Genomic DNA, 13,173 nt, shown 5'->3' with positions numbered 1-13,173 from the left:
CAGACTTTGTAGCAGTGATCAATGGTGATTATACTTTACTAAGGAGTCCTAATATGAATGAACCCGTTCCATGAGTGTATATATAACTGCTCCCTATCAGTAGGTCATCATTTGTCCAAATTTACTTTGATGGTGATCGAAGTCAAAATAACCACAATGCACTTCTTGAGGAACTGCTAATGGTTTTTAGTATAACGCATGAAGACTAAATGCTTCTTACACGTCTTTTGTATGTTGTTTGAGACTTATGGTTTTCTGGCCTGTACTATGATTCTGTTCTCGCGGGTTATTTTGTTACTTACGAATTTGATTGTCGCATAAAACGATACTGTTGTAGAATATGTAATTGCCTATCATTCATTTACTACACTACATGCGGTTTTAGGAAACAGCTTATGATATACAGTACTGTATCTACAAAAAAACAACTAACGGCTCCCAGAAAATAATTTCCAGCAAGTTATGATTTCTGGCTTAACTTAAAATTGTAATAGGTGGCTTTCATAAGTTTGGTTTTACTCAGGGTAGTGCAATATTACAAAACAGTGATCCAAATTTGAAATGTGCTGTATCTACTACCGTGTCAGCGTTCAACAATAATCGTACCGATTCCAAAGTGCCACCCGTTCCTAAAATGCCCTCCTTCAAATCGCATCTGGCTCGGCAATTTTTTTGGCTCTCGTGGGATCCGCTTGAGGATCACGCCTCTTGCCCCCAGCTAATCCTGCAGCAGATGCATTCGTAACCAAAAGCATGTCCCGGTGAGTTCATTCAAAATAAAGCCCCTCAATCTGAAAGAGTCTGAGGCTGTTTCACCCTTTGAGCAAATCCATCCACGTCTCCCGGGGTGGACTGTTTGTCTCCTTCAAGACGTATTTCTGTACTATTTGGCGATGTTAAATAGGATTACGGTTGAGCCATTAAACATTTTCAGGCGATACCCCATCGTTGTTGCGTGCGTATTCTATGAAATGTTTGAAAGAATTCCACAGAAGTGGATTTACTTTATGCACGGAGCAGAATACTGAAATAGGATTCTGCGTGGTGGATTTGTTGAGTTATTTTTAACGTGACTCCATCAGGAAGGATTAACTACAGCCACCCCCTAACCTCACAAACACCAATGTGTGTATAGTACAGTCATTATTATGAAGTTACCGCAAAGCTTACCATGCTAAATAGGTTGAGGAATAATTTACATAAATATTTACTTTTATTTGTCATTTTAAACGTAAAGAAGACCAAAATAAACAATTGTTTGTATATCGCCTTCTACATTCTATGACTAAACATGTTTTATAACGAGAGGATTATGGATTTATGGTGATAAATAAGGAAATCACTACGAACAACCAACCAATATAGTTTCAGTAAATAAATAAACAGTGATAGACAATCTACAATGAAAACGAATAGTTGTATGCAACGTCTTTAAACACAACTTTGGCTGCAGATGCATTTATAATGAGATGGGAGTCCAGTGAGATGAACCGTTTCTTTTGCAAATTCCATCCCATTTTAGGAATATGTAATTGAAAAAAAAATCAGGATCATTCAAAAATGGTATCATAACAACACTTACACGTGTGTAAATATAAATCAAATTTAAACGCTACACGTTTACAATGTGTGTAAAAATAAGAAAAAAACCTCTCTCCATAACACAACTACTAACGGGAATGACAGCACACGAGTGGCACACGGCACCGCGTGCGTTGGTGTGTTTGCAGCACAGCAAGACGACGGTATAATAATGATGATGATGTTGTTGTGGCTGTCATCCCTCTTTTGTGAGTTGGATTCCTGTCGGCGGGGGTGGCAGGCCAACGGTGGAGAGGGCAATTTCATTTATTTGGAATTTCTCAGAACAATGGCTTAAAAAGGAAAACACGACCCTCTGTCTGCGCTCGGATGAGACCCGCCTACCAGCCGCCAGCTCTTCCGGGTGAAACCAGCTTAGCCATTAGTTGTCGGCTGTTGCGAGCACAAGGCGGGCCAACATCTCGCCTCCCTCTCGCTGCTGTTGAAAGGAGGAGGAGGAGGGGGGTGCCAAGCAAGAGAGCAAACAAACCCCGGCTGATCGCAAACCTCCCGGCGGTTCGCAAGCGTGCGGACGGTAACGATCATTCGTCTTTCGGTGAGTAGCGTCTCGAAGCAAGCAAGCACAACACACACACACAACACGCACTTGACGGTGATGTTTAGTAAGGGACAACGCCACAGCCAGCAACCCATGTGTTCAAGAATTTTCCACCACGTGGTGACGTTCTGGATGGACCCATCTTTTTTTTTGTGTGTGTGCGTGCCCTGTGCGCCCGTTGACTTTGGCTGCATCGTGGCAACCGATTTGACGGATTGTTTATCTTCTAGTTAACACGATTTGGTACATTGTGAGATCAAGATCTTTACGGGGTATTTTTGTACGTGTTTTAACCGTGGGCATTGGTAGACACTTGGCTTGCGGCTGTCAACGCGCGCGTCTGTTGACATTGAAACCACGCGGCAGGAGCTGGGGCATTGAGGTTCGTTACCATGCGGCAATGTAATGGTTGGAGCTTTCGACAGCACACGCATATTACTTACTACCACGTTGATAGATGTATACAGAAACTCTATTATTCAGGTGTGTGTGTGTGTTTGTGAAAGTGTGTACTGTATGGTGCTACACGGATGATTGCGTTTGTATCGTTCACCTTGTTTCTTTCATCACAACAAAAGGATTTCTCTTTCATATTCAAGACCTCAGTGCCCTGTAGTGCCCTCTATTTTTCACAGTCATTGTCCCTCTTCTGCGCCTCAAACTTCCCCTTCGATTATACATTCTGTTGCAATGTACAAGTACTGTACGAACCGCGACTTCCATGGTGACAATCCTGCTATTGTCGCAGACTCAAAGCGCCTTGAGGTTTTCCTCGCATTTCTCAGCTCTGCGAAACATTACCACCTTGAAAATGGCTCCTATTTCAACTTCTGTTCCCACGAATACCTTTGCAGTTAAGACTGCAGAGGTCGTGGCTAATATCTTTATTATAGCACTTCCAAAATGGGTTATTTATTTTCTCTGCAGATTCCCCAAATTGCCCTCAAGACGTCAGCAGACGCAGAGCTTCTAATTACTCGCACGCGCAAGAGATCAAATTATTCGCATCGTTAAGCTCCATCGCCGACTTAGTGTATTCGACATCTCTTGTCGTCTTGTTCCTGTTTATTGTATCGGAGGTAATCTGCCCGAGTACGCGGCAGGGATTTTAATACATAGCTTTGATTTAACATTGATTACGTTTGCAATATTTTTAAAATGATTCACGTGATGGTGTTTTTTGTTGTTGTTGTTGTTGTTGTCTCTGATTGCTTTACATAATTATCGCTGCGCAGTACTTCGTTTTACTTTCGTCATATTGGTGATCCATGTCACTCTTGAAAATGAGACTGCCCTGGTGTCATGAGTTCTCACCTCCTGGTTAAACACATTGAACTGGAACTTGATTCCAACTTTGCTCTTTCCCAATGCATGCTATTCACTCTCCTACCCCCACTCCCTTAGCCACCTCCTAGGAGCCTATTCACATAGTTTAAATAGCCACAAAATCGGGTGTCACCCATTCTCTTCTGCTGCACAGAAGGGCTGGAACGGCCTTCCTTCCTTCCTCCTGTTTGTATTTCCGTCCCATTACCTCCTTTTTAGGAGGATAGGGTGGTGAGTCATACAACTACTACCGCAATTCGCCACTTGGTGGCGGTGACATCACAATGGCGCTTGTGCCAGGCTCGGTGCACTTTGAGGCCACGTGCAGTGTCGAAGGCTTGCTTGCTGGCAAGAGGTCACGGGACAGACCCTGGTGCCATGGGTTTTATTGGCTGAGATGAGCAAAGTGTTTTCACACACGATGCTATGAACCGGGGAACTAGACTTGGATTGCCAGCCATGGCTAACTTAAGTGATACGTGATATCTTATTCGGCCCTGGGCTCGCACTCCCTTAACCTGCACCGACCCGTCTTTGTCAAACTATACCCCCATGACTGGTCGAGCATGGGGAGGCTTTCATTAGTAGCATGACAAAGGATTGAATATTATTATTAACCTTGATGTACTGTATATAAACACTAAATGCCTTGGGCAAATCTCTATCTTATATTTATTTTTATGAAAACCATTCCAATGCAGTGTTAAATACAAGAGGGAGTTTTCTGCAAAAATCTAGTTTGTTCAACGGAAGACAATTTCTCACTACATTATTGTAAACTTTATTTGTAATTATTGTGGATATGGTTAGACTGTGTAGTGAGAATAGAAACTCAACAAATTTGTCAATAATCCTGCCATTTCTTTGATCTCTGCTATAAAGAAGGGGCATTGCACAATGTCACCTATCATAAAAAAAATCAAAGGCATTGTTAATTAAAAATGTATGTTTGAGAAGACAAGAGGAGACCAACCATTTGAAAAGTGGCAATTGTGTCATAAATTAATGGATGATTGATTAGGGAAGAGCGAGATTCTTAATCTGTCCAGGAATCATCGAGTTTTAGGATTCACTGGTACATTTGATGTAGTTGCCCAACTAACATTACGCCTCTGGAACCACTAGACGCTAAATGTATACTCCATATATGAAGTTGTACATTAAATGGGTGAAGGAATTAACCAATTTCAAAGTCCGGGTATAACACCTGACAACAACGCAAAGGGTGGCTTTAAAATAAAGTTGGTAGAAGGAGTGGTGTCAATGGGATGGTTGGTAAGTTTAACGGTGCAGTGAGGCATCAGCAAGGTCTAACTATAAGAAGGAATAAAAATATATATATCAGAAGGGTAGTCAAGGAAAGGAGATGAGCTTTGATCATAGTTATTCAAATCAACATGACAATGTTTTTTCCCTAAAATCAGAGAAATAAGAGATTAAACCAAATGGATAACGTATTACCCATCTAAGGTGTGTTGAATACATATCCATTAGGGTGGAAGAACTTAATAAAGAAGGCTGCAAAGTTGTGTTGAAGATAAATACCATATACATGTTCTTTATATGTATACATAGTACAGTACCATACGGATTTGTGCAGTCATCGGGTGCCCATGCAAACTGCAGACTGGGAGAAAATGCATTGCTCCTGGCCTGAGGTAGAGCACCGTGACTGCATATTCCTCATTCGGATTCCCCAAAATGCATACTTAAATACAATAATGCATTGGAACACGTGCCTCTATAATACGGTCTGCACTGCAGCTCTGGTCCAATGTCCTTAAAGGTCTACGCGTGAAGAATGCCTAACCAACAGCACACGGCCCATTGATAACACACAATGGAAGATACACAATGCCCCCCAACAATGATGCATGTAACGTATACAATGTAAACTGTAAAGGGACCGAATGCAGCACTACGGCAAATTTTTTAGATAAACGTTTACTTAGAGAAACAGACGTCCATGTTTTATTCTCGTGTTTCATGTAGAAATATTTTGAGCAGGAGCTAAATGCCAACGTTGAGGTCTGCTAGCCACGATAGAGGGCTTTCGGAGAGAGTTTGTGTGGTTTTGCCATTTCCTCTGTTGAAGGAGCGTAGACCACAGTGGGTTGCTATATATTACCCATATGCATCCCGGAGGCAACACCACCTTGCACTGCGGTGTGAATGCCGGCGTGCTTCAGTTGCACAGGTGTGGCGGAGCGTTCCATATACTGTACATGTATGTCAATGATCTATGCCATGCAAAGTTAATGTGGCCAATCTCGTTTGAGCTCCAAAATCAAATGCACAAAAACATTGTGATGCTGTGTTTTGAAGTGGTGCAGTGGTGCACAAATATCAATACATAAGACGGTCCCCATGCTTGTTGGATCTCTGAAGCCAAGCTGATTTTAGAAGGATAGTACACATACTTTGATGGGTTTAATGGGAGACTGCGAATAGCAGGTGTTGTAGGCTTGGCCTACGAAGTGGTCAGGAGATGGCAACATAACACTGGGTTCTTCTTCTTTGGGTCTTTCGGTAAAGTCACGTAGATGGGTCAAAGAAAATAACAAAAAACTACGATGTTTCGATTACAACACAAGCGGTCGTCATCAGGAAAAGGGGGTGAGCTTCTAAAGGCAAACTGTTTATCAAGGTTTGAAATGGGCATAGCCCAAATGTCAGCAGCATGGGCGGGACAGCTAATGTTAATGTGAGTGATAGACGGCGACCGCGAAGGTGGTGGGTTTTCCACCAATTGAAGGGCTGCCAAGTAAAAATTAGCATGTTCATGTAAGATCGCAGGTCGGCGCGCAAAGGTGGCTGTGTTGGTGTGAGAAATTTAACCTGTTAATGTCAAATCGGAGAGCTGAAAATAACAACTCACATCGGAAGGTGGCAGAATGGGAAAATCACAGCCAGTTATGACTTAAACTGATTGATAACGTCCTTCCAATGATTCCTAAGTTTGTACCCATCTTCTCGGTTGAAATTGTGTCTGTATATATGGATGGCTTCATGAACGAATCTTTGTTGATAGCGAGTGGGTTTGCAATGTACCTTCGTCTTAGAGAAATCAATTTCACGTGAGCCCACCACATTTAAACAATGATCAGCCACGCCCGAGGTATTAGTCCTACCATGTTTGAGATCTACCTTATGTTCACGAACACGGTCCGAGACATGTCGCTTGGTTTCCCCAATGTAACTACTGCGCAGATACAGCTTAGTTTGTAGACACCAGGAATTGAATGTCAGGGACCACATCCTTCACAGATGGGATCAGATCACGGATTTTATGTACGGTGTTAAATCTAACCTGGATCTTGTTTTTGATGACCCCTGCTATGTTTGGCAAGGTGATGGTTTTGATTGGGTCCTCAGATGGCTCAATGGGACACCTTTTTCGATCGAAAAGAGACCAGGTGGCTCAATAGGACACTGTCTACAGAAAAGCCACCCATATGGATGCCTACCTAAAACCTGACTCCCACCACCATCCATCCCAAAAGAATTCCCTCATCAAGACTCTACACCATAGAGCTAAATGTATTTCCGACCATCATCACCGAGCCAGTGAACTGGAACATGTACACCAAGCTCTAAAGATAAATGGATATTCAGACCACAATCTGAGGACCCAATCAAAATCATCACCTTGCCATACATAGCAGGGGTCACCAAAAATATTTCCAAAATCTTGAGAAAACACAAGATCCAGGTTCGATTTAACACAGTACATAAATTTTGTTATCTGATCCCATCTGCGAAGGATGTGGTCCCTGACATGCAATACCCCGGTGTCTACAAACTAAGCTGTGTCTGTGGCAGTAGTTACATTGGGGAAACTAAGCGACATGTCTCGGACCATGTTCGTGAACATAAGGCAGATTTGAAACACGGTAGGATCAATATCTCGGCCGTCGCTGATTGTTGTTTTAATGTGGTGGGCTCACACCATTTATTTCTCCAAGATGAAGGTACTTTGCAAACCCACTGGCTATCAGCAAAGATTTGTTCATGAAGCCATCCATATGTAGTGTATGTTGACTGAGGCGCACACACACCGTTGAAGGAGGCAACGCGTTTATTAAACAATTCACTGTACACTGGGTTCTGTTGCTAAGTGTGGCTAACTTGTTCTAGGCTGCTCACTATGTGCATGTCTGTTAACTCTCGAGCCCCGAATGTCCGAACGCGCTCCCCCTTTTATCCCTTGGCCCCGGCCCCGCCCCTTACTGTATCAAGGACGATGCCCCCGCTTCCGGCTACGTGTCCTTAACTCCTCCAATCGAGACACCGCTTCAGGTCACGTGCCCTTGACTCCTCCAATCGAGGCCCGCTTCCGGTCACGTGCCCTTAGGTAGTCCAATTGGGGCGCGGCCCACAGAGACATCTGTCTTTACACTTAGAGTAGTGGCTGTGTATTCACGACACTACACATATATACAGACACAGACAATTTCCACCGAGAATATGGGTACAAACTTACGAATCATTGGAAGGACGTTATCAACCAGTTTAAGTCCTAACTGGGTGTGTGTGATGTTCCCATCCTGCCACCTTCCGATGTTTGTTGTTATTTTCGGCTCTCAGATTTGACATTAACAGGTTAAATTTCTCACACCAACACAGCCACCTTCGCGCACCGTACATCGACGTCGCGGCGGCTCTGTGATCTTACATTAACATGCTAATCTCTCACATTAACATAGCCACCTCGGCGCGCTCGCCGATCTTACATTAACATGCTCATCTCTCACATTAACATAGCCACCTCAGTGCGCTCGGCGTGGAGGCCTCTCACCGATCTTACATTAACATGCTCATTTTTACTTGGCAGCCCTTTAATTGGTGGAAAACCCATCACGGTCACCGTCCATCACTTACATTAACATTAGCTTCCCCGCCCATGCTGCTGACATTTGGGCTACGCCCATTTCAAACCTTTATAAACAGTTTCCCTTTAGAAGCTAACCCCCTTTTCCTGATCACGACTGCTTGTGTTGCGATTGAAACGTCGTAGTTTTTTGTTACTTTCTTTTAACCTATCTACGTGACTTTACCGAAAGACCCAAAGAATATGAATTCCTGCAGTCACGAAAGCTTTAAGACTGGATTCTTGAATCTATCTGTGTGAAGCTTAAGTGTTACCCCCTCATATATGCATGGTTTCCTCCCACATACCAATCATTAATGGCATTAGCCAAACCTCCCAAACCAGCACCCTCCTTAAAAGAGTCTTGAGACTCGTCTGTGAATCATACACCGTCTAAAATACCAATGTGTTGCAACTTTATACACATTTAATGAGGTGAAATAAGTATGATAAATCTACAGTCGTACATTTGTTGTATTGTACTCTGCTCACAGCTCTGCAGTTTGCTTGCCTTATCAACTGAGTCACAGTGAACAAAATGCAACTTGAATAAACGCACACTTGCCTACCTCGTCCTTCTGCCCAATTATCATCGCATGGCTTTTTGCGTGTACTTTGATTGCCTTTTATTGGCTGTGTTTAGCTTGCAACATATTATCTACACTCCGTGTTCTGTGGAAACATCTACATGTTGACTTTTAACAAGGCGCTCATGCCACTATTTGTTAACTTTTCTGTCTATGGTAGCGAAATGTGCGCGAGGATCGCTTGCCAATTCCTGACTAATTTGTTGGCTTGTTATTATCTGCTGAAATAATGTTTTTATGTTTGACCACTGGCGCCTGCCTGAGCATTATCCCCATTTATATCACCATTTAGGTCATGATTGCAAAAACCTATTCGCTAGACTGACTTATTTGGGTTAAATGTGGTTCTTATTCTTAGGTTTTTTCGGTAAAGTCACGTAGGTAAAAAATTGAAATTAAAATTAATCAAAGTAAAATAAAATAAAATTGTACTTTTATTAATTAAATTTTTTTACCTACGTGACTTTACCGAAAAAACCTAAGAATATGAATCTTTGCAGTCACGAAAGCTTCAAATCTGGAATAAATGTGGTTCTGCTAAATTGTATGGCAGTTTAAACTTTGACAACTCAAAGCAGAGATTATATATTTGTAAATATAAAGCAAAAAGTATATTTTGGCTTTAGTTAAATTTTGCGGAAGGGATGAACGACTGTAAGTTTTAAAATGATAGTGCATAGATGAGCAGTGCTCGATCATTACAAGACTACTGACCACAAACCGACCACCCTTTGGGTGGTTGTAAGTAAATCACTTCAAGGGTGTGCTATTGTGTAATGCAGGCGCAAATGCATGTGCTAATTCTGCAATGTCATTGAATTGAAGGCAGTTCAAATTAGTTTTAAATGATTAATCTCAGACAGCCATTTATTTTGTCCTCGTTATAAAGTCGCCTTAAAGCTGATACAGGTGTATTTCTACTTGAAGAGAATAAACATTTTCTCACACGCGGGATTGGGATTATAAATGTTTATTCAGGTCTGATGGTCGTGTCCAAAGCACTGAGGTTTTATTGTACCGTCAACCCCGTACTGATTGTTTATGGTGTGCACACCTACATATATTGTAGTTTTGTGCATCATTTGACGCACCTTGTGCATTCGTAAAAACTCGTCTGGCCTGGATAATTCATGAGCTCTTAAGCATTTATGGAACAGACATGAATATTGTTGGTATGATGTACCCAGTGGGAGCAATAGGAGTAGGTGACACAGGTTTCTTAGTACGGAAATTATAAGGGATGCAATATTAAGCATTTAATAGGAAACTTCCTCCACCTAGGGCACGAGCAAACCTAGCGCCAGCCCTGAATGTACCTGTGTAGTGTACAGAGTTAGATTAACTGCACTTAGCTCACTCCACATTTTACATCTGAAGAACCCAAAGCTGCTCATATTTGCTACACTTACAAAAAATAATAATGATTTCTTGATGTCCAATCGTTTAATCGGTGCGTACACTTATTTTTTTTAATTGTTACCTATCGGTCATGTCACTTATATTTTGTGACAGGAACATTACGTTCAAGCAGCGACATGGTCAACAACTGAAGTTCATAGCGAGAGGGATAGATGAGACACGGGTGTGTCTCCTGCCCTTCCCTTGGAATTCTTGCATTTTTTTTTCTAGGGTTTGTTTTGTCCCATACAAACCCCACCTGGTAACATGCATGGCCTTGTATCCCAGAGGTTTACATTCTTCATACCAGATAAGTGCTCACCGACTGGCAGAACACCATATCAAACCAACAACCTCATGTGCCTGTGGATATGTTCATGCCATAAACACGATAAGCCACTTTTAGCATTTCACTAGTGTACAATAATTTTCATGTAGTGTATTCATAAACTATATTATCCACTTTGGTACTTATAAAATAGGATCCGAACATGGCATACGATAAAACAATCTTAACAGGCTTAAAACATAAATTTTTATTTAAAGCTTTTGTGACTGCAGGGATTCATATTCTTGGTTCTTTTGGTAAAGTCACGTAGAAGGGAAATAAGAAAATAATACAAATATAAAAAATAAAAATTCTCACGACGTTTCGACTGCAACACAAGCAATCATCACACCTGATGATCATCACACCTGATGATGATTGCTTGTGTTGCAGTCGAAACGTCGTGAGAATTTTTATTGTTTTATATTTGTATTATTTTATTATTTCCCTTCTACGTGACTTTACCGAAAGAACCAAAAATATAGGCTTAAAAAAAGGTGTATTATGAGATCTTTATTGATATTCTGAAAGTCAATTTGTGACTTCTTATCGTATCATCTGCAAAGCACAAAGACCCAGATGGTCCTGAATCAGTAATGCAGCTGCTTCATATCAGGCTGCAAAAGTTTGATAAATCCAAAGCTTCAACTTGACTTTCTTGTATTATATACATTATGGATAATTTGAAAGGAAGATATAACTCACAAAAACAATTAACTCTGATCTCGTAGGTATATAGTCAGCCTACATGTTAGGCAGCTCGACGTTAATGAGGGGGAATAAAAGCCATTGAAGTCACAGAGATTTTACTCTGTTGACATAATTCTAGTAATATTAAAAAGCAGTCGAAAGTATTCTCTCTTCAGCAATGTCACAACAGTATGCATGAGCTTTTTTTATTAGCTCATTAACAAAACTTCAAACTTATGTCAGAAGACTCGAGACAAGCTTTAGATATGTGCCGTACACGAAAAAGGTTCCTTAATTTTGGTCTTTGTGTCACCTTCCATATAGTTATAGGTTCCTCTAGACCAATAAATTAGGAGTATCGTGGTGTTTGGCAAGAGACGTGGTCAGCAGCAGCAGCAGCGTCATAAGAGGACAGTCCTACGTGTCAACCTCCCAAGGGTAAAAATCGGTGACTGCCTTACTTTAAACCAACATAAATGAAATAAGAATAATAACCTTGGATATGTATATTAGTCTCTTGTTTTTTCTCATAGAGAGGCGGTAAGTAAAGACACAACTTTTGCAGGTGACCTTTTTACATTGGACTTTTGAACAACTGGCACTTGCCAGTGCACTGCAGTACGTAGGGCCGAGTTTCATTATTTTCAGGTAAGCAGCAACAAAAAACGCGAAATCTGTTGCGCGGCCTTGAGACATTAAAAATTGTGAAAAACCATGAGTTTCAAGGATAATCATTGGGACCTGATGTGTATGGATAGTAAAATGTAAAACACATACAATGTAGCAAAACGATTCCACTCGAAGCTGAGGGTAGCCCAATCTGCTTTGCACACCATACACAGTAACGTGTGAATTATTGTGGGGAATGTAACAGGGGAAGAGTAAAAAAAAACGGACCGTGCAATGTAATGGCAAAAGTACATTCAGTGTCTTGAGCTATGTCAATTCATGTTGGACCAAGCAGGCATAGGCATGCTCATTCTGGCCGGTTTAAAGAGAATACATTCTTTTCTTTCAAGTGGGAGTGTTTCTGTCGCAAAGACATTAAGGCATTCAGTTTAAATGAAATAACGCAATGAGCTCTGCCCCATTATTATTTTTCCCATTCCATTTCCACTGCAGCCCGCGGCATTGAGTAAAACGGCTCCAGAACTATGGTACCTACCGTTTGGATGTCATGGGTTGCTACATTGTTTCATTAAATACACCAACCACCAGTGACTAACGTGGTAAAGTATGCTCCAATAACCTCCACGACCCATGCGACATGGGGAAACCCATCCAGCAGTGGATTGGCAAACGGTTGTACATCTACATAGGATTCACCAGGGCACTTTTAGACTCATCTAGGATTTGACTTGGAGTGAGAGTATTGTAATTGGTTAAGGATAAAGCTAAACATGTGAGGACATATTGCACTGGGTTATAGTGCTGTGCCAGTATTTGTCTAAAACCTCAACACATCCCTCAACCACAATTGGCATACAAGGAGAACGATATCATTGGTGGCTGGTCAGGCACTTGCCCTTATTCATGGGCACACACATCAATATTTGTTCAGAAATATTTAATCCCTAATAAGCTGGCAATTACAAGGCATGCTGATTGTGTATATACACACTCACAAATGGGGGGGGGGGTGCTCAATTAACAAATAACACTGGTCAACACACTTTTTCTGGCAAAAGGTATTCCAACGGTTTTAATGTAATTTTGGGGTGCTGATTCCAAATCTGGCATCAGTTTTTGTCTATCACATCAGGTTTTTGAGATATCAAATATTGCATTTTCAATAAAAACTGCAGAAGAAAAATATTAAATAAATGTGGATATA

General features: G+C 41.4%; 1 protein-coding gene across 2 annotated transcripts in view; it reads left to right on the top strand.

The window, feature by feature from the left end:
• The first annotated feature begins 1,951 nt into the window (after positions 1-1,951).
• The window catches only part of LOC144935161 (sodium-dependent phosphate transporter 2-like), a 76,646-nt gene continuing 65,424 nt past the window's right edge, over positions 1,952-13,173 (top strand). The window contains exon 1 of one of the 2 annotated variants that reach the window (XM_078861623.1): positions 1,952-2,137. The gene's annotated coding sequence lies outside the window, so the exon portion shown is untranslated. The remainder of the gene's footprint in view (positions 2,138-13,173) is intronic. The other variant, XM_078861621.1, reaches the window with a different exon arrangement.

Source organism: Lampetra fluviatilis, chromosome 12, assembly GCF_964198595.1.
Source record: "Lampetra fluviatilis chromosome 12, kcLamFluv1.1, whole genome shotgun sequence".
In the NCBI taxonomy this organism is placed as follows: Eukaryota; Metazoa; Chordata; class Hyperoartia; order Petromyzontiformes; family Petromyzontidae; genus Lampetra; species Lampetra fluviatilis.
Note: the sequence above shows the minus strand (reverse complement) of the source record. Positions and strands in the feature narration are given on the sequence as shown.